Source organism: Callithrix jacchus, chromosome 3, assembly GCF_049354715.1.
Source record: "Callithrix jacchus isolate 240 chromosome 3, calJac240_pri, whole genome shotgun sequence".
Classification (NCBI taxonomy): domain Eukaryota; kingdom Metazoa; phylum Chordata; class Mammalia; order Primates; family Cebidae; genus Callithrix; species Callithrix jacchus.
In genome coordinates, this window is record NC_133504.1 from 62,599,486 (window position 1) to 62,627,446 (window position 27,961).

At 35.0% G+C, this 27,961-nt stretch overlaps 1 long non-coding RNA gene across 1 annotated transcript in view; it reads left to right on the forward strand.

The window, feature by feature from the left end:
• Positions 1-27,961, forward strand: part of LOC144581927 (uncharacterized) — a 176,673-nt gene that overhangs the window by 108,156 nt on the left and 40,556 nt on the right. Inside the window, exon 2 of the long non-coding RNA XR_013533377.1 lies at positions 22,877-22,913. This is a non-coding gene — a long non-coding RNA (uncharacterized LOC144581927). The remainder of the gene's footprint in view (positions 1-22,876; positions 22,914-27,961) is intronic.

Sequence of the window (27,961 nt, forward strand, 5' to 3'; positions counted from 1 at the left end):
GTCAACGCTTGCTGGCTTTTACTTGGAAAAATCAGCACTACACCTGTAATGTAGTGCCACAGGGTGCACTGAAGCCATTTTGGTTTTCCCCAGGCATTGGATCAAGATTAACAACCCCACTGTTTTCTTGAAATTCTACTCCTATTCAGCATGCAGATCACCTGTTGTTATGCTTCCCAACTAAAGAGGACTCAGAAATTGACTCCATTTGCCTTTTACAGCAACTCACACATAAGGGTCACAAAGCTTCGATAGAAAAACTTCCATTTTCTAGAAGAAGGTGCACTAATAGAGACATGATTGATGAAGGTATTTCAGTTTTGCCTGAGAATAAAAACTGTTTAAAGTGACTCTCATCCTGTAATCAAAAAACAGGAGGTTTTCTTGGACTTACTGGATATTGCAGAGCATAGGTTCCAGAATTTTCCTCAATAGCCTTATCATTGTGTGAACCCACTAGAAATGCGGTACCAGAGCCATTACCTTGGGAAGGCAGTCACGAGCAGGCTTCTAACCATATGAAATTGGCCTTACAATAGCCCCCAGATTTAGGACTACCAAATTCCGCTAAACCTTTTACTTTATTCATTTATGAATGTAACAATAAGGCTTTAGGAGTTCTTAAGTAAGAATATGGGGAAAGCAGGCCCATTACATATTACAGACTGCAATTGGACCCTGTAGCTGAGGCATAATCCCAATAATTTAAAAGCAGTAGCAGCAGCAGCCAAGGTGGTAGAATCTTCACCTGAGCAGGTTTTAGGAAATGAACTTGATTTGCAAGTCCCACATGCTGTCAAAAGTCTATTAAGTTCCAATGAAACTCAGCATTTTTCAGCAAGATCTTATGAAATTTTGCTTCTGTCTTCTTCTAATCTCCATCTAGAATACTGCAATCTACTTAACTATACTATTTTATTACCTCTGCCTAATGATCGTGAAAACCACAGCTGTGTAAATGTAATGTCAGAAGGATTGACCCCTCATGTTGTCTTATAAGATATTCTATTGGGTAATCCTGAGTCACTATATTTTCTTGATCGGTCCTAAGCTAAAATCTCAAAAGGAAAATATCAAGCAGGGTATGCTTTTACCACCTCAAATGAGTTAATAGGAAAGGAAACCCTCAATTTAAGTCTGTTCAACACATGGAGCTTTTTGCTCTCACCTGAGCTTGTTATGTAGCTAAGAACAAGTTGGAAAATATTTATAAATATAGTAGATAGGGTTTTGGAGTAGTACACAACTCTGGCAGGCTATGGAACCAGCAAAGATTTCTCATTTCTAGTGGATAGCTCATCAAAAGTGGACTCCAAGCAGATAAACTTCTTTGTGCAATCCTGTTACCATTACAGATTGGCATTATTAAGATTGACTCTCACACCTGTAGAACTAAACCTAGCTATTAAGGGAATGCTTTTGTAGATTTTTTTTTTTTTTTTTTTTTTTTTTTGAGAAGGAGTTTCACTCTTGTTACCCAGGCTGGAGTGCAATGGTGCGATCTCGGCTCACCGCAACCTCCGCCTCCTGGGTTCAGGCAATTCTCCTGCCTCAGCCTCCTGAATAGCTGGGATCACAGGCACGTGCCATCATGCCCAAGTAATTTTTTTGTATTTTTGGTAGAGACGGGGTTCACCATGTTGACCAGGATGGTCTTGATCTCTTGACCTCGTGATCCACCCACCTCGGCCTCCCAAAGTGCTGGGATTACAGGCTTGAGCCACTGTGCCCGGTCCACTTTTGTAGATTTTTATGCTAAATCAGCTAGTGCTGAAACTCTTGGGATATGAAATATAAGTGAACTCCATAACATTTATTCAAGTCAGCACCATTATGATGACATATTCAATAAACAGTACAATGTGCCTGACTTAGAAAAACAACATTATCTAAAAGGCTGTAAATTAAATGCTAAATATGAACTAAAAGTCTCAAATGGTGTCCTGGTTCTCCCTGAGTTTTTGAAGCTTCCACTGTCAAAAGCTTGGTACTCCAAAACTCATCATGGAACAGAAAATAATGCAAAATTTGAAAAACTATTGATGGAGTGACTGTTCCAAATTTTCTAAAATGGTTCATAACCAATGTTTGGTTTATCAACTCATAATCCTAGGAAAGAATCAAAACTTTAGGTTTATTTCTGCCACCTGATGGACCACTTGTCATTTATGTGATATTACACTTACAGATGGACTTCATTCAGTTGCCACCTCAACAGTATATCAGTGTGTCCTTGTAATATTCTATAGGTTTTCCAGTTAGGTAGACACTTTCTCATACAAGAAAGCCAATGCTGTGACAGCAGCTAAGACATTATAAGAAAATATATTTCCTTCGTTTGGCATTCCTGGAGAAATGTTCAGTGATAAGAAAACTCATTTTACTAGTAGAATTATAAAGTAGTTAAATAAGGTGTTATAGATGCAATGGTGCTATCATTGTCCTTATAACCTTCAGTCTTCTGAAAGGGTTGAAAGAAAAAAAAATGGCATCTTAAAACTGAAACTGGCAAAGTTCATTCTCTTAACTTGGCAAATCAATTGGGTTGCCTTGGCCAAAGGTTCTACTGCTGGTTTTAATGGCAATCTGATCCACCTTCACTGGAAAACATAAGTTGGCACTCAAGACCTTACATACTCAAGTCTTCATGAAAGTCATGGAAAGGCCTATTCCCCTAATAAAAGAAACTCATGCATTCTCTGCTCTCCTAAACTGGTATGACTAAATACTCCAAAACACTGAATTGTTATGCCAAAGTATATTTTCACCAGGTAAAGGAAACTTTTTGTGATCCACCAACTGATGACAAGAAAACCCTTCATGATATAGAAACTGGAGATTGGGTCTTCTGAAAATGACGTGAGAGAAAGCTTCTCCTTGAACCCTGTTGGAAGGGACCATAGCTTTTCTCACCACCTACACTGTAGTAAAGCTTCAGGGCCTCAAACCTTGAGCCCATGTCTCAGAATTAAAAAGTATCTTTTTAGAGCCTTGGAACTTTATGCCTATTGGAGACTTTAAGGTAAAGCAGAGAACTTTCTCCCCAAAAGCACGCAACATCTTAGATGTGATCAGCTTTCTCAAGATCACAAATGATGACTTCTCTGCCACCAAAAAAAGCCTATACCATGTTTTTTCCTTTTGTCCTCATTATCTGCTGCCCTAATACTTTCCTTTTCACTAAAGTACATTCCAAGGGACCATATTAAGTAGATGGTTTTAGTTCAAGTTTATTCCTTAGCATAAACCAAAGTAATTGTTGTATGGGCTAATACCTCAAAATTAGAAGACAATTTTATTGATATCAGTGCTTATTCACATTCCCAATGAGAGTCACTCTGAAACTCCAAAGGAAGAGGGGAATGTTATCCTTTATATTCTAATTATCAGAGCTACTTACTCTCTTTCACTCACTAGAATACTCTAACTTTTCTAACTTTTCCAGTTAACAGCCTAATTGTCATCAAAATAGAAAAACCTTTCTGAGTGAAGCCTATAAAAGGCATATGTGTTTTTAGGCATTATACACTGAAGACCTGGGAATGACCTATGGGAGCACAAGTTTCCTGTACAATGTCACTGTATTAAATTCATTAGGTTTAAAAAAAATGTGGTTATATACTCTTACTGCTTGCTTTCAGCAGGTGGACAAAAAGGTAAATTTCCCAAGGACTTTCTTCAAGAGCTATGAAAATGTATGGATAGAAAAATTTAACTGACCCCTGCTCAAATGCAACTATAGAAAAATTTAACTGACCCCTGCTCAAATGCAACTATGTGGCCCTCTTATTTAACCCCCAGTCTGTATTAGGTCTACAGAGAATGTGCTTATTTTGTTCTGTCTCCTTGCTGGTGCTGATATTTCTATTTGATCTTGCTTATTGCTGCTTTTAAATAGCTTTCTTTGAACATTTTCATAATAGTGTCTATGATCAAAGACCAAAACAGTCAATAACCCAAATTAACACTAAATTTGAAGTAGACATAGATAAGCCATTTCCACTGAGGAAAGTTTGTAGTGGAGTTTCTGGAGACCCACTCTTGGTGGTAATGGGACACTGATTGTATGGAGTTTAAAATCAATCTGTAAATAGGGAAAAATCTTGGATTTGGTAACCAATGAGACCTACCAGGCCTTCAGAGAAGTAAAAGCATCTCTTCAAAAGATGTATAATAACATACACAGTCAACAAAAACTCTTAGTGGACCATCATGCAATTTTAGGTTTCATTTTTGCTCAAGTTGGGGGCTTGTGTTTTGTATTGAACAAAACTGTATGCTGTACTTATACTTCCCCTATTTTCTTACCTCAACAAGCTTACTTAAAAAGATGGCTGATAGTGCTATTTTCTTAGACATTGCCCCCAAAGACATTAAGGAAATCTCTCAAGAGAAAGGAACACATGATGTGTTTGCAGGAGAAAGTTACAGCTTATTTTTCAGAAATCCTAAATGGTAAATGACAATCTCAGGTTTTCCAAATCTTTATTTATTATAATTTGTGTTACCAGACTGACAAAAATGAACACCTCTTTTTTTTTTTTTTTTTTTTGAGATGGAGTTTTGCTCTTGTTACCCAGGCTGGAGTGCAATGGTGTGATCTGGGCTCGCCGCAACCTCTGCCTCCTGGGTTCAGGCAATTCTCCTGCCTCAACCTCCTGAGTAGCTGGGATTACAGGCACGAGCCACCATGCCCAGCTAATTTTTAATATTTTTTAGTAGAGACAGGGTTTCACCATGTTGACCTGGATGGTCTTGATTTCTTGACCTTGTGATCCACCCACCTCGGCCTCCCAAAGTGCTGGGATTACATGAACACCTCTTTAAGTCAGGTAATTTTAGAGTAAACTACAGTCCTCAGCTGCCATTATACCCCGAAGAAGGACTATGACCAATTAGGCTCAAATAGTGTTAAATTGTCTATATTGCCTGAACTTTGACTTGTTTGATTTCATTTGGTTTGTTTCATAAGGACAATTGTTATGGAGTATATTTTGGTCTTTTGATAATATATTCTTGATAGTCATCATAGTCAATCATAGGTTTCCTGGCGTAAGTATCCTCTTGGGCCTTAAATGTCAAGTGTTGAATTGTCTCATTTCAACTAGGTCAGCAAAAACATAAGGAATTCTTCAAGTGGTGTAAAGTCATGACTTCCGAATTCTGTACTAAGACCAAACAAGACTTCTGACCTCCATGCTGAGACCATATAAGTCATTTAAGTTCGTGACAGAGTTTTGTAAATTTCTAAAATTTTGATGAATCTCTCAAAATTAAGGGGCTAACCAAAGAAGAGAATTGTTAAGTCAAACTAAAATGGGGCCTAAGAAAGCTTCCATACTTGCATACTAAATTCTTGCTTGTAAACTGCAACCTTACCTAGTAGGTAAGCAGATTGAAAACCTAACTTAGGAAAATGCTTCTGTAAGAATTGGTAATTCACAGTCAATCACAGAAGCCAGACTTCAACCCTCATAGGCGACCAACTATTCAAGCTGTGTTCAAATAAGGAAAATGGTGAGTTGTGACCAATCCAGCTGTCTCTGTACCTCACTTTCATTTTCTGTACATCACTTTTCCTTTCTCTATTTATAAATGTTCTTTGACCATGCAGCATCTCCGGAATCTCTCTGAAATTGTTCCAGTTCTTAAAGCTGGAACAATTATAAATTTATAAATTTTTTTTCTCAGAATTAAAATCTATTAATTTTAATTTTCCCAAAGTTTTTGTTTTAACAGTACTAAATCATTAATTCTTTCAGACCCAAAGGGGAAATTTCAACTATAATTTACCACCTTTTAAATTTTTTTCAATATTTTTTTCTATATCCAAATATTTTGATAGTCTTGATGCTACCAAAAATTAAAAAAAAAAAAAAAACTTGCATGTTGTCTGCAAATAGAGGCAATTTGGCTTCCTCTTTTCCTATTTGAATACCCTTTATTTCTTTTTCTTGCCTGATTGCTCTGGCTAGAACTTCCAGTACTATATTGAATAGGAGTGGTGAGAGACGGCATCCTTGTCTAGTGCCAGATTTCAAAGGGAATGCTTCTAGTCTTTGCCCATTCAGTATGATATTGGCTGTGGGTTTGTCATAAATAGCTTTTATTATTTTGAGATACATTCCATCAATACCTAGTTTATTGAGGGTTTTTGGCATAAAGGGCTGTTGAATTTTGTCAAAGGCCTTCTCTGCATCTATTGAGATAATCATGTGGTTTTTGTCTTTGGTTCTGTTTATGTGGTGAATTACCTTTATAGACTTGTGTACATGGAACCAGCCTTGCATCCCTGGGATGAAGCCTACTGAATCGTGATGGATAAGCTTTTTGATGTGCTGTTGCAATCAGTTTGCCAGTATTTTATTGAAGATTTTTGAATCTATGTTCATCATGGATATTGGCCTGAAGTTTTCATTTTTGTTGAGTCTCTGCTGGGTTTTGGTATCAGGTCAATGTTGGTCTCATAAAATTATTTGTGAAGGATTCCCTCTTTTGGGATTGTTTGGAATACTTTCAGAAGATGTGGTACCATCTCTTCTTTGTACGTCTGATAGAATTCTGCTGTGAACCCATCTGGAACTGCACTTTTTTTGACTGGTAGGCTATTAATTGCTGTCTCAATTTCAGCCCTTGCTATTGGTATATTCCAGTTTTCAACTTCTCAGTTTAGGCTTTGGAGGGTGCAAGTGTATAGGAATTCATCAATTTCTTCCAGGTTATATGCATAGAGTTGTTTGTAGTAATCTCTGATGGTAGTTAGTATTTCTGCGGAATCAATGGTGATATCCCCTTTATTGTTTTTTATTGCATCTATTTGATTCTTCTCTCTTTTCTTTTTATTAATCTGGCTAGCAGTTTGTCTATTTTGTTGATCTTTTCAAAAAACCAACTCCTGGATTTATCGATTTTTTGAAGGGTTTTTTTGTCTCTATCTCCTTCAGTTCTGCTCTGATGTTATTTATTTCTTGTCTTCTGCTAGCTTTTAAGTTTTTGCTTTTGATCTTGCTCCTCTAGCTCTTTCAATTTCGATGATAGGGTGTCAATTTTAGATGTTCCTTGCTTCTCATGTGGACATTTATTGCTATAAATTTTCCTCTAGATGCTGCTTTAAATGTGTCCCAGAGATTGTGGTACATTGTGTCTTCATTCTTGTTGGTTTCAAAGAATATCTTTATTTCTGCCTTCATTTCATTGTTTATCCAGTCAACATTCAGGAGCCAATTTTTCAGTTTCCATGAAGTTGTGCGATTCTGAGTTAGTTTCTTAATCCTGAGTTCTAATTTGATTGTACTGTGGTCTGATACACTGTTTTGATTTTCATTCTTTTGCATTTGCTGAGGAGTGATTTACTTCCAATTATGTGGTCAATTTTAGAGTAGGTTCAATGTGGTGCTGAGAAGAATGTATATTCTCTCGATTTGGGGTGCAGAGTTCTGTATATGTCTATTAGGTTTGCTTGGTCCAGATCTGAGTTCATGCCCTGGATATGCTTGTTAATTTTCTCTCTCATTGATACCATTTCATGCCAAATAGAATGGCAATCATTAAAAAATCAGGAGACAACAGATACTGGAGAGGATGTGGAGAAATCGGTAGGAGTGTAAATTAGTTCAACCATTGTGGACAACAGTGTGGCGATTCCTCAATGACCTAGAAATAGAAATTCCATGTGACCCAGCAATTGCATTACTGGGTATATACCCAAAGTATTATAAAGCATTCTATTATAAAGACACATGCACACGTATGTTTGTTGCGGTACTGTTTACAATAGCAAAGACCTAGAACCACCCAAATGCCCATCAGCAATAGACTGGACAAGGAAAATGTGGCACATATACGCCATGGGATACTATGCAGCTATAAAAAATGATACGTTTGTGTCCTTTGTAGGGACATGGATGAATCTGGAAACCATCATTCTCAGCAAACTGACACAAGAACAGAAAATCAAACACTGCATGTTCTCACTCATAGGCAGTTGTTGAACAATGAGAACCCATGGAAACAGGGAGGGGAGCATCACACACTGGGGTCTGTTGTGTGGGGCTAGGGGAGGGACAGCATGGGGTAGGAAGGTTAGCAAGGGATACCATGGGGAGAAATGCCAGATACAGGTGATGGGAAGATGGAGGCAGCAAACCACATTGCCATGTATGTACCTAAACAACAATCCTGCATGATCTGCACATTTATCCCAGAACCTAAAATACAGTTTTTAAAAAATGGGAAGATCTAGAAAGCATGCAAAAAATATGAAGAGCCAACCTAAAACTCAGGCAAAGCCTTATACCAGAAGGGATTATGTAAATTTTCTACTTTCAGCATGAAAAATTTACAAAAATTGATAAGTTAAAAAGAAAAATTTAAGCTCAAACCTCATCTAATATAAAATAATTAGAAAATAATTAGTATGTTATTTTAGTATATTTCATTATTATTTTCATCACCTACCTATGAAACTTCATATAATAAGATATTTCTTGAACTAGTTTGAGGAAAAATTTTTTGGATGTACACATATTTTATTAAAATGTTATTTTATTATTAGTATTGTTATTTATTTATTTTTGAGACAACTGAAGAGCCTATGTTGACAGATTATCTTTGGTTACATTATGCTTTACTCTTGGTGTTATACAGTCTCTGAATTTGCTTACAAATGTATAAAGATATTTTGCCACCATTATATTATTTTATAACATACTTTACTGCCCTAACAAATCCTCTGTGCTCCACTATTTAACTCTCCTCAGCCCATCGTTCCCTGGAAAACTAATATTTTATTATCTACATAGTTTTACATTTTTCATAGTGTCATATAATTGGAATCCACATTATGTAGTCTTGCAGAGTCTTTTTTTTTTTTTTTTTTTTTTGAGACGGAGTTTCGCTCTTGTTACCCAGGCTGGAGTGCAATGGCGCAATCTCGGCTCACCGCAACCTCCGCCCCCTGGGTTCAGGCAATTCTCCTGCCTCAGCCTCCTGAGTAGCTGGGATTACAGGCACGCGCCACTGTGCCCAGCTAATGTTTTGTAATTTTTAGTAGAGACGGGGTTTCACCATGTTGACCAGGACGGTCTCGATCTTTTGACCTCGTGATCCACCCGCCTCGGCCTCCCAAAGTGCTGGGATTACAGGCTTGAGCCACCGTGCCCGGCCGCAGAGTCATTTTTTTCACTTAGTAGTATGTGTTTGAGTTTCTTTAATATCTTTTCCATGGCTTTATCGCTTATTTCTCTTTAGAGCTAAAAGATGTCCCATTAAATGAATGTAGCCCAGTTTATTTTTCCATTCACCTACTGAAGGACATCTTTGCTTCAAAGTTTTGGCAATTATAAATGAAGCTGCTATAAATACCCATGTGCAATTTTTTTGTGTGGGTGTAAGTTTTCATCTCATTTGGATAAATATCAAGAAAAATGACTACTAGAACACATACTAAGTGTAAGGTTAGCTTTATAAGAAAATGCCTAACTGCCTTTGAAAGTAGTTGTACTGTTTTTTGTTCCCACCAGCAATGAATGAGACTTCTTGTTACGCCATATTCTCACTGACATTTAATTTGTCAATGTTCTGAATTTTGGTCAATTTAGTACGTGTGTATTTATTATTATTTTAGTTTGTATTTCCCTGATGACATATGCTTATTTAGCATCTGCATATCTTTGGTGATGTATCTTTAGGATCTATGGCCTGTTTTTTAATGAAGTTGCTTGTTATCTTTTGTTGTGTTTTTACATATTTTCGTTAGCAATCTTTTATCAAATATGCTTTTTGCAAATACTTTCTCCCAATCTGTGGCTTGTCTTTTTACTGTCTTGACATTGTGTTTCACAAACCTCAGTTTTGAATTTTAAGAAACTCCAGTTTAATATTTTTTTCATAAAATTTGCCTTTGGTTTTGTATCTAAAACGTCAACCCCGTATCCAAAATCACCTCAGTTTTCTCCTATGCTATTTTTTAGAAGTTTTATATTTTTGCATTTTACATTTAGGTTTATGGTCAATTTTGAATTAATGTTTGTGAAGGATATAAGGTCTGTGTCTAGATTCATTTCTTTTTTTCATATGGAGGTCCAGGTTTTCCAGCACCATTTGCTCATTGTATTCACTGTATTGCCTTTGTTTCTTTTTCTTTCTTTTTTTTCTTTTCTTTCTTTTTTTTTTTTTTTTTTTTTTTTTTTGGACAAAGTCTTTTTGAGATGAAGCCTTTTTCTGTATCCTAGGCTGGAGTCCAATGACGTGATCTCAGCTCACTGCAACCTCTGCCTCCTGAGTTTAAGTGAGCCTCCTACCTCAGCCTCCCAAGTAGCTGGGATTACAGATGCCCACCACCATGCCAGCTAATTTTTTTGAAAAATTTGTAGAGACAGTGTTTCACCATGTTAGCCAGGCTGGTCTCAAACTCCTGGCCTCAGGCGATCCGCCCACTTTGGCCTCCCAAAGTGCTGGGATTACAGGCTTGAGCCACCATGCCAGCCCTTTGTTTCTTTCTTTTTAGATTGTTTAACTATATTTGTGTGGTTGAGAACATTTTTAAAGTATAAATTTGCTTTGAAAAATTTCTGCTGTATCCATAGGAAACACATAGCTTTCAGATTTCCCTCAATCAGCATCATTGCACGTTTCTTACTGTGCTACTGTAAATCATGGGGCTAAGTAAATAAGCAGAATCTAAATGTAATTCACATTTGAATACATTTCATCACTTTCAACTATAGCATGTTCTTATTTTAAAACTTTGGGGTATTGATAACTTATTATTTTTCCGATAGTAATTTTGAGACAACTCTAAAAATATGGTATAGAATTATAAACTGTTAATTTTAAATATATAAAACTCTGAACACATAATTCTATACATTCTTATGATTTTTAAAAAATGTTCACTAATTATAATACTTCTTCAAAGTTAGTAATTTGGTAAATTTTTTGTATCAATGAACTGTTTATTAGATTAATATTATAAAAATTCTGGTGACTTTATATGCTAGAAGATAAATAAAAGGAAACTAAAGAGCTTTTTAGTTTAAGAGCTAATATTTATTCCTTAAGAGCTAATAATTTAAATGATATAACTACAATGTCTACTTTTTATCAAATATTTACTATTGCCAAGCACTATTTAAAATGTTTTACATCGGTTGTTTCATTTAATACTCTTAACGCTATGAATCATTTTACAGATGAGGAAATCATAGCGACTACAGTTAAAATTACTTATCAAAATTGGCTGGTGCAGTGGCTTCACTTGTAATCCCAACACTCTGGGAGGCTGAGATAGGTGGATCACCTGAGGTCAGGAGTTCAAGACCAGCCTGGCCAATATGGCCAAACTCCTTCTTTCCTAAAAATACAAAAATTAGCCTGATGTAGTAGGGGTGGGAGCCTGTAATCCCAGCTACTTGGGAAACTGAAGCAGGGAGAATTGCTTGAACCCGATAGGTAGCAGTTGCAGTGAGACTGGGCCACTGTACTCCAACCTGGGTACAGAGCGAGACTCTATCTCAAAAAGAAAAAAATAAAATTACTCACCAAAATGTGCGCTATTAAACTGGAACCAGGAATTTAATCTTTGCACAGGGATTATATAGCGCTTCTTATAACCATAAACATGAATGCGAATATAAGCAAAGCTTTAATTTGAACACAGCTGAAAAATATTTTAATAAAATAACTATTGAACAAAGGGCAGTTTTTTCTTGCAGATTGCCACATATAAATTGTTCCTTGAGAAGGATTTGAAGGAAAGATTAATACTAACAGAAAATATAATTGAAAATAACAGGTTAATACATGAATGGCATGTTACTACTCATTGCTTTTTTGTAACTAGAACATACAGTTTGGAAAGGGTAGAAGTAGAAATCAAGACCATTAAACGTTGGTTATATTTTGCTAAAATAGATAGAAAGAGAATGGAGTTTATTATAAATAAAATGAAAAGCCATTAAAGACTTTAATTAAATGATTTTATATTTAATATATTGCATAAGTAAAAAAATTAAAAAGGGGCATATTTGAAGTATAAAAACAATTGAGCACTCAGTGATGGGATGCATTTTGACCCACAAATATGGTGTTATTTTATTTTACTTTATTTATTTTATTTTACTCTAAGTTTTTTGATACATGTGCAGAACATGCAGGTTTGTTACAAAAGTGTACGTGTACCATGGTGGTTTGCTGCAAGATATGGTATTATTTTAACATGAGAACCGACTTGACCTGGAGAGGTAGAGAGAAATCCTTATCTGAACGTCTTTTGTTTATTTAAACAAAGCTTCCAGAAAATACAGCCACCATAAATTCCCACTTTGGGAGGTTTACAGCCAGAAAGGAAATAGACCACTTGGACCTGGATAAGAAGTCGTAAAACAAAATATTCTATAACTTCCACTTATTTTCTCTGCTTGTTTTTTATTAATTTCCCACTCTTTGTTGAATTCCTAACCCTTCTTATTAAGACCATATATAAACCCCTAATTCTAACTATAGCAGGAGCCACATCTTTTTGCACTCCCACATATATGAATAAACTTTATCTTTTCTTCTGTTTATCTTTTGTCAGTTATTTCACAAGATTCCAATGGCTAAAACTAAGTTGGTAGAGAGAAAGTTGTTTTTTTTTTATCTCCAAGTATCAGATACATGGAAATAGAGTGACAAATATTACGTAAAACACATTGATTCTTATTTTTCCACAGTAGCACATTCCTTAGGCATAGCAAAAAGAAAAATTTCTTCCTCCTGAAAAAAAATGCTCTCCGTGGCAAATACACAGATACACATACATCCATAAATACATAGAGTCTCCTTATCTTTGGAAACTGTGTTTCTAAAATGAGGTTATTTATCTTCATGTTTGTAATCTACAAAAATGAATAGATCAAATTATAGAAGCCCAATATCTCATTGCTGTTAGGAAATTTAATATTGAGCTACCTGGATTCTCCCCCATTTCACATCTAACATGCCTTCTTGAAGGATCCCTCCACTAGTCAGGTCTCACTTCTCAACTGTCCATCACTCCTCCACCCACTGCAGTCTGAGCTTTGCAACCAAATAACTATTAAACCTGAGATTGCCAAGATTAAGAAAAAAAAAATGCTCTTGCTTCCAGGTTCAATTAATCATTCTAGTCCATTTGTTGACCTTTTCTACTTTTTAATGCAGGCTATAAGTATTTTTAATATGGAATAAAACAAAATAAAAAGTGAACCATTCATATCTACTCTTTTTTGATATTTTTGTAACTATATTGACTTCAAGTTCTTAAATATCTTCTGAGTATTTTATACTACTTCCTTTTGATTTAATTGATGGATGTTTTCACATTATTTTTCTTACAATGTCCTTTCAGACATAGATGTGTATTTATTCAATTTTTTCCTTGAGTAATTTTCTTCTCTTTGATCCCGAGAAAACACACTCTCCTCTTTTTACCTTCTTTTTCATACTTGTCTTGGTCTGTTCACTCTCTTGTCCAGACTAAACTCCTACTCTTCTTATTTGATTTGATTTGGAATGCTCTCCATTCCCCTTCCCACACCTCACTTTTTTCCCCCCTCTTTATAAACTAATCTTGCATAAACTTATTTTTCTTTGGAGTGAACTTTAGTATATAGACAAAGAACCCATCAATGCTATTCTGAAGTTTCTGATCCATATGTCAAAATGCGAGTACTATCTATACTCCAGCATTCCATAAATGCTAGAAACTCAGTATGTGCAATTCTGAGCTCAATATGTACCCAGCCAAGTAGCACCTGTCTGTTTTATGATTAGGGTAAAAGACACTAGCATCTAATTAATTGAGATAATTTGACATTTTTACTCCTTCCTCTCTCTTGTCTCCTAAATACAAAAAAAAAAAAACCCTTTGATTCTGAACTATGTGTATCTGATCTCTTTGTATTGTCATATTCAACCACTTATTAGTATTGCCACAACCAATATCCTAGTACAAACATGAAACTAATCACTCTAATATATTCTCCACAAAATGTTATCTAAAGTAATATATAACTAATATGCAAGTTGAATAATGCCACTCCCATAATAAAGTGTCTGGCACTGAATAAATAATAAAATTTAACCATTCAGCCTGGCATACAGAGGAGGCTTAGATCTGTTCATTCTCCGCTAACTTTTCTTTAAGCTCTATGTCTCAGAAGGAGTTCAGCACATCGCTTCAGAGGCCAGCCTCTGGGGACAAACAGATTGCAATGAATCACTATTCATTTTTCTAATCTGCATAATAATAACATTAGCTACCTCATGGACTTGTGAGAACAATGCCAAATCCAGATGTTGTTACCTTTCTCCTGTTACTTCTCTAAATAGTTTTTGTCCTGTGTCATTATTATACCATCTTTCTATTTTATTTATTTATTTATTTATTTTTAGCAAATGTTGGGAAAAACAGCAAAGGAGAAAGGACTTACAGAGTGCCTCCATAAATGGCTTATGAGTAACATATAAACAAGGAATGACAAACTGCGGAAGACTGCAGGAGGCCTCTGAGGCCTCTCCATGCCTCGTGTTCCGATGCAGAGTGACCTCGGCTCTGTTACCATAAACATTGTGCTCAAGAATGTAAAACCCCTCGTAGCACTATGATGTAGCCAGACTTGTAGGCTCCTTGTAAGGTCCGTGTTCCACCAGCTGTACGTAGATAATAAGCTAAAGATAACCACATGTTCTTGTTTTGTGAAACTCCCAAACTGCCACTGTTACCTTAGAATGACACACGAATTCCAACTCACTGATTCATTTCCTGCTCACTGATTCACTCCACCATCACTCCAACCCTACCCTATAGATCAGAGTGATTGTAATCAATAAATAGTGTGGATGATCAGAGCTCGGGCCTTCACTGTTTCCTCCAGAGTAATAAAGTGATGGGCCCCTGGCCCACTTTTAATCTGTCTTTTTCTCATTCCTTTGTCACCACCAAACTCGCGGTACCCACAGGTGATATAGGGCTGGCTTTCTACATCCTGGTGCCCAATGTGGGGCTCATGGATTCCTACATTCTGGCACACCAATGTGTGGGGCTCATGGATTCCCTACAAGCAAACAATGTTTATAATGTGTACAATGTGCCAGGCACTGGGCTTACACATCATGATACAATATATAGATAGTTCAGTCCCCATTGAACATACACTCCAGCCTGGAGCAGTGTGAGCCACCACACTTGGCCCATCTTTTTTTTTTTTTTCAGGCCGAGGCAGGAGGATCACTTGAGCCCAGGAATAAGACCAGCCTGTGCAACATGATGAAAACTTGTCTTGGCAAGAAATAATAATAAAAATAATTAGCCAGGCATGTTAATGCATGCCTGTGGTCCAAGGTACTAGGAAAACTGATTTAAGAGAATCACTTAAGCCCGCAGTGAGCCATGATCCTGTCACTGCCCTCCAGCCTGGGCAACAAAGAGAGATCTTATCTAAGAAGAAAAAAAATGTGATGATAAAAGCTTATTTCATTATAGCTGTGGTAAACAAGTTAAGGAAAACTATCCAATCTAATCCATTACAAGAGAGTTATACCTAAGTATGTATCACTGAATCTGAGGTCTGAAGAATGAAGAACAGTTAGCTAGATGAGTGACTTTTTAAAGAAAAGGAAATTTATACAAAGATAAATATTTACTTATTCCTCCTGATATCTGTGAAGCAGGTTCACCATGCACCAGTTACTCTACCACTTCCAGGAGTCTAGTGAGACAGAACACTCACACAACTGAAGGAACTTTAGATAGGCATCAAAGGTCAATAGAAGCGGAGGACTAAGGGACCCTGAAAGCATTCTGCATTGGATTTTAAATGCTGAGGGTTGCTGCATCACAGAGCTAAAGCACTGCAGGACATCTTATTCTCGGAGAAATAGGAGCCGAGTCCAATTGCTCCTGATACCTTTATTATCTCAAGATGTTGCATCTTCAGTATATTCAACAGTTTTCCTGAGATCTACAAGCAGGAGAGGGAGAAAGCTGGTTGGCCCAGGCCATCTGGGGACCCATCCTCCTGCAATATCAAACTCCTTGTTTGAATTTGCTGCCTTTTTTAAAAAAATAAACTTGTTCTTTATTTCCTAGCACTAATTGTTTTTAGATCTAGTCCATTATTCCCAACTATAATTGTATTTCATTGCAGCCCATAATTGACCTCCTGTCTTTTTTATTATATTTTCATATCAAAAATATTTTTCTTTGACATCTGGGAGGGAGAGAAATAACTTATTACCTTATTTTCTTCTCTAGACCTCTTTGGTAGTCTTTCATCCCTGTCATTGAGAGAATCTTACTCTTATTCTTGAATAAGTTGATACCACACTTACATCATTGATGGTGAGGTATCCTAAATCCTCCTGGATATTGTTCTATCTTATTTGTTTTTTTTCCATATTAAACTGTCAGTCATTCAGTTAACTGTGTAAATCGGGGCTGCAGACCCTGGATAATGGCAATAGGCATTTGATTCAGGCTCCACCATTTACAAGTTGGATTGTCATGGATAAATTCTTAACCTCTTCAGGCCTTCATTTTGTCATGTGCAAAAATGGACAAATAATCATATCTCTGTCATTCTTATTTGTTTGAGGGTTAAATTAGGTTAAAAATTAGCTGGTACATAAAAAGTGCTTGCTCATGTATTATTGTTTTCATTAGTTTCTATTCTGATGTAACATACTATATCCTTATTTGTGTTAATTCTAAAGTCTATTTTCTCCTTTAGTTTATATTAATATATTGTAACAAGATAGGACTCTTTGTCATATTTGCCAAATCTTATTGCTGGTAGAGTTTACTTTTATGGCTCATAACATCCTATGAGAAATATTTATTTTTGATGGAGATTTTAAAAATACCTTTATATTCGCTACTCCAGGGAATCCAAAAAATGTCACACAGAGCACTCTGGAAATCCATCATTGCTTTCATTGGAGAAAACCAGTTTCAGTATCTTCAGAACTCCAACCAAATAACTTCTATTGTATTATTTAGTGGTTACTACAGCCCAGTAATTTAAACAGGAGACACAGTTTTGAGATGAGAAGCTGAAGGTGTGAGATTAAAGAAATGTATGTAAAGTTGTACAAGTGAGTAAGCAGTTCTATTTGATTGCTAACTACAACAATATATGATAAGGGAGCAAATTAAGGGAGATAAATATGAGTGATAATGGTTACCTGTTTTATCTTACTATTGCCTATATAGAGGAGTACTGTTAACATATGATTGCCATGGACACTACATTTATATTTACCAATATAAATATTAATATTTTAACATAATTGATACTTATCAATATACATATCAATATTTTAAAATTTTTTATCATTTAAGACTTACATGTCCTTAGCATTATTCAATAACAATTTTTGAAATTATTAAAAATAGAATATCAACATTTATCAACTTAAAAACAAGATTTATTTTAAATAAATCTAGTCTATTTGGTTTCATTCTGGTGCAAGGCTCTATCTGCTTAAATACTGGCTCTATTTCTACATCAAAGCTGCTGTGTGAGAACATTTTCATGTACACACAAACCTTTAATTACCAATATTCAACAAGAATTCATATGAGTTGTGAGAATATGGGCAAGTCACAATGTCAGAGAGAAACATACCAAAATATCAGTATTACAAATAATATTATACTGTAGCAAATTAAAAAATGCTATTATTGTAATGGCATATTGGAAATTATCTTAAAAGTCATAGTTGAATGCAATAATATGTTTTCAGTTGTTACTAATTTAGAGCAATTTTAGTAAAACTACGTCTGTTTATTAAAGCTTTTGATTTTTTAATACATTCTATTGTGTTGTTTTGAAGAAGCTGTCTTCTTGAACCACAAAATGGATGCTGCCAATTATTTTTAATGTTATTTTCATAGCCCAATGGATTCTTTCTTCCTGCTGCTCCCCACAAAACCAATGAGAACAGCAGGTGTTGCAGCAAAGAACAAGTTTAATAAACACAGGCTGGCCAAGAAAGGAGAACAGGAGAAATTTCTTAAATTTGTCTCTCCAAGAATTCAGAGGCTAGGAATTTTTAAGGGCACTTTAGTGGGCAGGAGTCTGGGGAACTGGAACAATTGATTGGCTGGAGATGAAATGACAGAGGCATCAAAAACTGTCTTCCTGCAGCTTGGTCAGTTTCCAGGAGGAAGGTGGTTCTTAGGCCAAGTGACATCTCTTCTTCTATTGAAATGCTAAATCTGAAAAGTATCTCAAAGACCACTTCTTTAGGCTTCACAATAGTGATCTAATCTACAGGAGTACTTGGAGAAGTTATATATCTTACGACCCCAGGTTATGTAACTGTATGGCATTTGGCAGCAACTGACTTACAGGAAAACACACTAAGCAATGGCAGTGCCTGTTTAATTGTCCCTATTCTTTAACAAAGTTCAAGCTCCTATCATAGTTTTAACCTTGCCTTATGAATGCAGCTTCAATCTCCAAACAAGGCGGGTAGGGGGGCAGCTTTCCTTACCTCAAAGTCTACCTATAAACTAAATTTGCTGCATAGTTATCTTGGCCTCCATGCTAGAATGGTCGAAACAAAAACCAACCAATCAACCAAACAAACAAAACACAATTTAACCTCTGAGGTTAGAAGCAAGATGGAATCAATCATGTTATATTTATCTTATTATTTATTTATTTATTTATTTTGAGATGGAGTCTCACTCTATCACCCAGGCTGGAGTGCAGTGGCACAATCTCAGCTCACTGCAACCTCTGCCTTCTGGATTCAAGCAATTCTCCTGTCTTAGTCTCCCAAGTAGCTGGGATTATAGGCACATGCCACCATACCTGACTGCTTTTTGTGTTTTTAGTAGAGATATGGTTTCACCGTGTTCGCTGGTCTTGACCTCCTAACCTCAGGTAATCTACCTGCCTTGGCCTCCCAAAGTGTTGGGAGTAAATGTGTGAGCCAGGGTGCCTGGCCTTTCTTATTATTTATAATTCTGCAAATGCAGCTTCATTATTCTGTTTTATACACAACTTTAGAATGTTTGGAATTAAAGTTTTCTTTCCTTTTGTACATATTTATTTTTCTATTTAGATTTATTTTTGCCAACAGCTAAATCTATTTGGTTTCATTCTGGTGCTAGGCTCCATCTACTTAAATGCTGGCTCTATTTCTACATCAAAGTTACTGTGTGAGAACATTTTCATGTACACACAAACCTTTAATTATCAATATTCAACAAGAATTCATATGAGTTGTGAGAATAGGGGCAAGTCATATAACCCCTAAGTGAGTTTCTCCATCTATAAATTGATGATAACAGTATTATCAAACTCCTAAATATGTTGTGAGGAGTGAATGTCAATTCAATCAGAGCTGGTGGTCCAGCACCTGACAGGCACTTTCTTGGTGACTGCAAACTATTAGAGTGTTTCTACTTTACAGAGTGTGTATCTTTGTTCTCTGATAATTTGAACTAATAACAAAAATGATCCCAAACATATTTTGCTAACTGCCCTTATCATTTTACTTTGGGATATAATATTCAGAAAATTTGAGAACCCATTATTTGTGATTCCTTCTTACTGGCCTTTAGCATTCAGGATCTTAAAATACTAGAACAATGAAGATAAGTAACTGTATACTCACTTAACAGAAGAAGCTTAATTTTCAGTTAGCATTACTCCTTGTACATTGATCTGTGATTGCAAATACACAAAACAGAAATGCTCTTTTTTAATCCTTCTTCTGCCAACAGATCAGTTTGTTTCTGTTTTATGTGTATGACCAACTCCTTCTTTCTAGTAAATGAAAATTCTTTGAAAATTCTGACATATCGCCAATCCTATTCTGGGTCATATTAGTGTCTGTTTTGGTATCTTTAGGAAAAAAGTTAAAGATATTTGTCACAGAAGGAGCTGAAAGCCAAATGCCATTTTATTTAATTAATTTATTTATTTGAGACAGTCTTGCTTGGTTGCCCAGGCTAGTTCAGTAGCAGGATCTCGGCTTACTGCTACCTCTGCATCCCTGGTTCAAGAGATTCTTGTGCCTCAGCTGCCTGAGTAGCTGGGACTACAGGTGTGCACTACCAAGCTTGACTAATTTTTTGTGTGTGTATTTTTAGTAGAGACAGGGTTTCACCTTGTTGGCCAAGCTGGTCTTGAACTTCTGACATTAAGTGATCTGCCTGCCTTGGCCTCTCATAGTGCTGGGAGCATGAGCCACAGTGCCCAGCCCAAATGCCATTTTAAACTGGTAGTTTAACTGATTTTGTTTTTCTTGTGGTAAAATAATATTGCCTATGTTTTTAAGCTCCTGATGCTATAATAAGTTGTAATGATGTCACTTCAACCACATCATGTAATTTTTCACAGAAATATGTTTATAACATTTTATTTTCAGTACAGTTAAACTGCATTTTGTTTCCCATGCTTTTACATCACTGGAAATAAGCATCTATAAAGAGCATCCTCATGCAACAAACTTCTATTTCTGGAAAATAGGTTATTTCATTTCTTAAGATCCCAAGATGAGATTTCCCTCTCTCATGCCATCTGGCAAGATAATAAGATAACATCTAAAATCAATACTTTAATATGATCCTGGCTAAAACCTGGCCTCAATGAGAATTAATGGCATATGGCTGAAGCTTAAGAGGGAAAAAAATAAAGAAATAATGTTACTTTAAAAAATATACATTCAAGAAAAAAATTTCTTTACAAAAAGGGAAATAAATTATAAAAACCTGTGACATTTTTCAACTCAGAAATGTTGCTGATCGCATGTTCTGAAATATTTTTATAGAAATTTCTTCTAAAATAAAAGTTTGTGTTTAGTCTGCAAAACTTTTATTTTAAAAATTGAATAATAAAGCAATATTATAAAATTAATTTAAAGGTAAAATACTAAATGCATATTTTGAGTAAGATAGTTTAAATGAAAAATATAAACACAAAGAAAATAAGAGCAAGTACCATAGAAATAAGTAACGCAGATTCCGTATTTTTATTTCTGTTTGAATTGTGCATATATTTTAAATTGAAATGGGAAAGGAAGGCTGTGTTTAAATGAATTTCTCAAGATGGATCCTAATCTCTAAACATTGCATGTGTTCATTGTGGGCCGGGGTATGAGTGGGATTGATATTTTACTTATTATATTGTAGTTTAAAATAACATCTTTATGATTTCAGTCCTTTGACATTCATTGAGGTTGCTTGTGTTTTAAATGTAATTTAACTTAATTTATTATAATGGACAGATAATCATTGTACATATTCATGGGTTATGTAGCAATGTTTTAACACATATAATATATATTGATGAGATCAGACTAATTAGCATACCCATTCTCAATTATTTATCTTCTTTTACATTGGGAATATTCAATATCATCCTTCTAAAAGTATTTGAAACTATAAAATATATTATTAACTATAGTCATCCTACAGTGGTATAGAACACTAGAACTTAATCCTTCTTTCTTGCTGTAATTTTGTCTCCTTTGATCCAGTATGTTGTCAATATTTCAGAATGCTCTGTTTGTATATGAAAACAGTATCTTCTGCAGCTGTTCAATGTGTGAGTTACATGTATAGGTCAGGTCAAGTTTGTTATTTCTTGTCTTTTCTTTTCTTTTCTTTTTTTGACGGAGTCTTGCTGTGTCTCAGTCACTCAGGCTGGAGGGCAGTGGCCCAGTCTTGGCTCACTGCAACCTCTACCTCCCGGGTTCAAGGGATTCTCTTGCCTCAGCCTCCTGAGTGGCTGGGATTACAGGCACACACCGCCACCCCTGGCTAATTTTTGTATTTTTAGTAGAGATGGGGTTTCACCATTTTAGTCATGCTCGTCTCCAACTCCTGACCTTGTTATCTGCCTGCCTCGGACTCCCAAAGTGCTGGGATTACAGGCCTGAGCCACCACGCCTGGCCAAGCTTGTTATTTATATTACTCAAATTATGTATATCCCTATGGATTTTTTAAATCTGCTTAAACAGTAACCTTAGCAGTATGCTTGAATCTTTCACAAGAATTGTTGTTTTGTTTAATATGCCTATATTTCTGTTAATTTTTCCTGTACATATGTTAATCTGTATTATTAGTTCATACAAGATTAGAATTGTCTTAACTATGTTAATAAAACTTTTGCCTTTTTTCTTATGGACTAATTCTCACCTATAGGAATTATGTTGCCTTAACCTTTCTAGGGTTAATATTTATATGGCATATATTTTTTCTGTAGTTTTCTTTTCCTACTTTCAGAAACCTCAAATTTTACATGTGCTTCTTAGCAGTATAAAGCTATTTCTGTTTCCTTGTTTTGAATTTTGTCCATTGAAAATTTGCCTTTAACCATAACACCCCATTTATATCTATCATAATGACACAGATTTGAATTTCACCATAGAGTGCTATCCTGTATTCTCTATTTGCTCCACTTGTTATGATTTATATTACCTTATTTTAAAATCTCGTTTATCAACATTTGATCCTGAAAATGTTAGTAAGCATAATTGTCTTTTTATCACCATAAAATCATGGTGAATTTATGTGTTGTCTTTTACAACAAGGATCTAAGAGTATTTTTAACACAAAACAAGATCTTTTAAAAATGAGATACTATTGTTTTCAAATACTTAAATTCTTTTTTCTGCTATATTCAGGTATAATTGACAAAGTAATATATGTACTGTGTACAATGTGATATTTTGATATATGTATACATCGTGAAATAATTACCATAAACTAGCTAATTAATGTATGCATCTGGCTTTTATGATATTTCATGAAACATTGTTATTATTTTACAGAATCAGTGTTTGAGATATTTAGCTTTGTATTCATAACTCTCTTTGGTCTTCATATCTTTCTAGATCTCAGATTTTTCAACCAATATGAGACTCTGCCAAGGTAAATACTTTTTCCTTTTCTCAAACTGTATTTTCTTTGTTATAGATTCTATATTTTCCAACTCCTTGCCTATCTCTGCTACATTTTACTTTTTTTAATTCTATCATCTAATTTCCTGTCTTCTTTTTGATTTTGTCTAACTTGAAATTAAATAGTAATTATTTTATTTTTATATTTTTAATTTTTAGAAAGTCTACTTATTTTTGTAAATTTGTTTACTTTTACATTTTATATACTATTATATTTTTTATTTCCTGATATACAATAAAGTAGTTGCTTTCATTCAATACTTTAATAATTAATATCTTTTATTTATTTTGAGTTATAATTCTGCTTCCTGTGTTCCTGCTGATTTTTGCCTGTTGTACTTCAGTTCCTTAATTACTTAGTGGTTTTTAAAAATGTTTTTCTATTCATTTTTCTTAATAAGGTATCTTTAAATTTTTGATACCTGGGATAATAGTTTTTTTTAATAAATTTGGAAGAACTGTTTTCTGTAACTCCTTTACAGTAAACTCTTTACATGGGTAATGATAATATAAATTGGGCTGCAAACTTGTATAAGAGGTAAATAAGACTTCTCAGTACTTTCTTCTTTTTTCCATAAAGTATCCTATGTGCGCTCTGCTTCATGACTGGAGCCTTCTCCATTACACTTAGTAGACCCTGGACTTGGTTTTATTTTTATCCGAGGCTCACAAGGCCACATAACTTGATATTAAAGTCTATTTGGGGCCCAAAAGTAGAGTATTCTTGTTTTGAAAAAATTTAAAGTATGTATATGTTGTTATAAAAATATATTTGTATTCTAATATCATATTTAAACCAAGTTTAATGCACAAACTCTTCTATTAAATATAAGTGTTTTCCAATTAACTACAAAAATGATAACTTTTTATTTCCAAAACCTATTTCTGTTTCCATGCATTATTGCAATAAAACAATGGAGTATATCAGCTCTGATGATTATACATTGTTCTTTATGCTAAGAGTCCTTAGCTTAGTTGTATGATATGACAGTCATATTGGAAAAATCATGTCAGCTGCAGTGTGACCTTAATTTGAAATGATGTGGTAATAGAAGTAGTAGTTGAATGCCTCTGGCTAAATACTTATAGTCCACAAGAGGCTGTCACACTATTGACTGTAAAAGACTTCAGACCTAGTAAATCTCAGATTGTTGGATTCTAATTGGGTAGGTCTAAGGCAGGATCCTCAAATTTGCATTTTAAACGAGTTTCTAATTGCTACTGGTCACTGTCTTAGAATACAGTAACTTGTGGGAAACTGATCTTAACCTACCCTTACATGAGGAATATTAAAGAATGTGACTACTCATATGTACTGTCAAGTGGATGCACTGTCAGGGTCAACCACAGGAGGTACTGATAAAGAATTACATAGAAACGAACAGCAAAGTAAAGTTAACTCAACTACTGCTGCAAACTGAATAGCTGTTGATGGTTGACTAAAAGTATATAACAATAGTAGACTTAAATCTAGATAAATGATACTGAAAATTAGCTATAGTTTTGTGCTACCAGCATACATGCTCTTGGATATATTTTATTAATAATAAGCTTAACAAATTATATATTTCTGAATAGACATATTATCTTGGTTTTTGATTTCCATTTCCCCTGAAATCTCTGTAGAGTATTGTATAAGGAAAGAGATTATCTCACCTCTCTTGCTTTGTTCTCCCTGCCTGTGTCTCCCCTGTCTGTTTCTGGTACTTTTCTGTCTCTTCTGTTCTTTTCTGTCTCAACACTACAAATCAGCTCTCGCATTGTCTCCAGCTACTTCACGGAGAGGTGAGGACAGTGACCCCAATGTGCTGATGTCATACAAGGGAGTCAAGAAAAATCACAATGTCTTTCATGGACCTGTCTCAAAGGAGGATAGAAATCTATTTCTTAGTTCTCCAAAGCCTAGGTTACATATTCATTACATGACTTTATTAAACACTCAGTGCTAAAGGATAGGAAGAGCACCATAAAGAGAAACCTTAACATTTAAACCTACAAGGTAATTATACTACCGTTCAGAGCTCAGGGGCAAAATCTTCTGCAGCAATCTCTCTCTTCTAGTTCCCAGTCCAATTCCAGGATACTGCACTGTCTCACATTTTTCATTTTCTAACATTCCCAGCAGAATGTTTCCAGCTTTGTGCTCATAGGTACATTAATCATTATTTTCCATTTTTTTTACATCTACATGGATCCTCTTTGTCAGAAGTGCTTGATGGGTGTAGGAAAAAAAGGCAAAAATTAAAAATGACTATTGGTCAGTGATATATGGCCTCTGGACCCATTCTTTAATACGCAGTTTCCAAGGTATTGGGAAGAATTCTAGCCTGTGTCTATAAGTTTATGTAAAATTTGCAAAAAAGAAAATATGTTACCAGTAATTGGTTAAATCCACTGTTACTTTCTATTTGGCATTTTTTTTCCCACCATCAGATTTCCTCTCATTTTTGGCAGTGCTGAAATCACCAGAGGGGTGTGTGTGTGTGTGTGTGTGTGTGTGTGTGTGTGTGTGTAGAAGCAATCCAGCCTGCAGCCTGGGCAAAATTGAATAGGAGATGCATTTAGTTTGAACATAGTCTAATGTTACTTACATACATATTTACCATTGGCTGTCCTCAGGTAGAAAATACTTCGAGGAATATTCCATCGCCATTGTGTCACAAAGGTTATTAAATACTTGAATTTGTAAGGGAGGAGCAGATTTTGACATGAACACTATCAGAAGGCAATCAGTGGAAAATTATTTCAATCATCAGAAAAATCTGAAAATGTAAAATTAGAGGATATAATTCTTACTAGCAAATAGCCAAATCTGAAATTTTCACCTAGCAGGAATAAACCTGGAATTGCATTGAAGGGATTTAAGATTTAGTGTTCACTGTTTTCCTTTTCCTTTAACTAGAATCACAAGAAATTGAATTACTTAGAATTCCTAGTTTTAGGGAAAAAACTGGTAGTGATACTATGGAAATAAACCTAGCCCCTAGAACAAGCATGGGCTTTTATTGAGATCTTACTAGAGCAAGGGAATAAGCCATGAGCAATTGTGTTTGTTAGGCTCAAAGACATAGAAAAGAGTTAAAAAAAGAAAAACCCTTAAAAAAAAGAGTTATGCCCTGATTGGAGGCTGTTGACATGGAGAAGCTGTAGGCAGGCTAAATTGAAGCAGGACATTCTATGTGAATGGTTACCAGTGCATTCTTGGTGCTTCTTGCTTGGTTCTAAATTGGAAAAAAGGGAAAAATTAGCTCCTAGTTATTAATCAGATCCTAGCCATTTGGGGCTGACTGATATAGGTTCATGTTTTGTTTTTGAACTGTTGCTAGAGATAGTAGGTCTCACTCCCTGGACTGATTTCTATAGACAGTAGTTTTGCTTCCTGAGCTAGTTGCTAAAAATGATGGATTGGATGGATTAGAGTTTTATATATACATATATAAACGTTTATATATATGTATATATATGTATACGTATATATATGTATATATATATAAATGTTTATATATATGTGTGTGTATATATATATATATAGAGAGAGAGAGAGAGACTGGTTATTGTTCACTTGTATTTTTAATCTCTCAGTACTATAAAGACTATTTATGGCTGAGTAAAAAGTCATCTTTTCTGTAGATCCAAAAATATTAGAATATGCCTTCTGTATCTTATATACGTTGCACTAATTGCATCTGGCATTTTGGGATGCATGTGGTGTTTGTCAACTTCTTTAAATTTATAATTTGTTGTGATTACTTTTTCATTGCAAATACATTTTATGCCAAAATTTGTATTCATAATTTTATATTTCTTGAGGAGCCCATTCCCTCAACTTAAAAGCTTCGAATCCAGATTTTTAGATCTGCTTCTGAAAGATTTTGGCTTGTACAACTGGTCCATTTGGTGCTATTTATCTTTATGCAAATGACTGATAGAAAGGAAGTTGAAGATCTTAATTTTCAATTTTTACTTTAACACTTTCATATTTAGCCTTGTATTAGGCACTTAAATTAAGATGTCAGGTACTTTTTTAACTTAAGAGTCTGAATATTTACTAAAGCATGATATTGAACTAGATCACATTAGGAGCTAGAAGAGATAGAAGAGTGAAAATAGCCTCAGATCAAGATTTGAAGCTTGTCAACATCTAGAAGTTTGCTGGAAGGAAAAAAAATCATTTTAAAAAGAGAGAAGTTGGTAGAAAAGTGCTGAAATTTTTCTGTATTGCTCAGATTCACCTTTAGAGTTAAGGGATCCCTTGTTTGAATCAAATATTTCAATGAGTCTTCTCTGTTCAAAGTTAAAATCAAGATCCCATTTAGGTATGTTCAATAGGGTGCTAACTGCTGTGCATGATAATATAAAAAGATTTTTTATTGTGTGCCTGATAATAGGTAACATCTTTCAACTGTGATTGCCTTCAGGAGCTTTTTCTCCTTTATATAGATTTGTACTTTGCTGCCTGTGTAAATTGTTATTGGAAGCAATTGTATTGTCTCCAGGAGATTAGGAATAGATCCATAGGAAACAGGGCTTATCTTAAACTTGTATTATTCAGGCACAGTGGAGTTGACCAGACTGATAATGTCAAATCATTCTGGACATTTTTACCGTATTTCTTATATGATAGCAATCCAGATTGAATAACTCAAGCTTTGTAAATTGCACTGTTTTCAGCATTCTCTTTTAGTGTTTTTTTTTCCTTCCAGAAAGAAATGATTATTTTACCTAAAAATTAATAGGGATATTTACAATTCAGGATTATGATGCCTTGATGGAAGACTCATTTGGTAATGAAGCAGGACGAATGAGAGTGGAAGCATTTGGGCAGGAAGGAACACACAGTAGGGGACTGCAAACAGGATGAGGGGTTTGAGGAATGTTTCCCAAATGAACTGACCTCCACATTGAGAGCTTAACTAGACAAAAAAAGAGGGGGGATCATGAGCACATGAATTATGTTTCTAGCAGAGGAAACAAACATCGAGATTCTACAGAAAAGTATGATTATAAGACTGTGTGGAA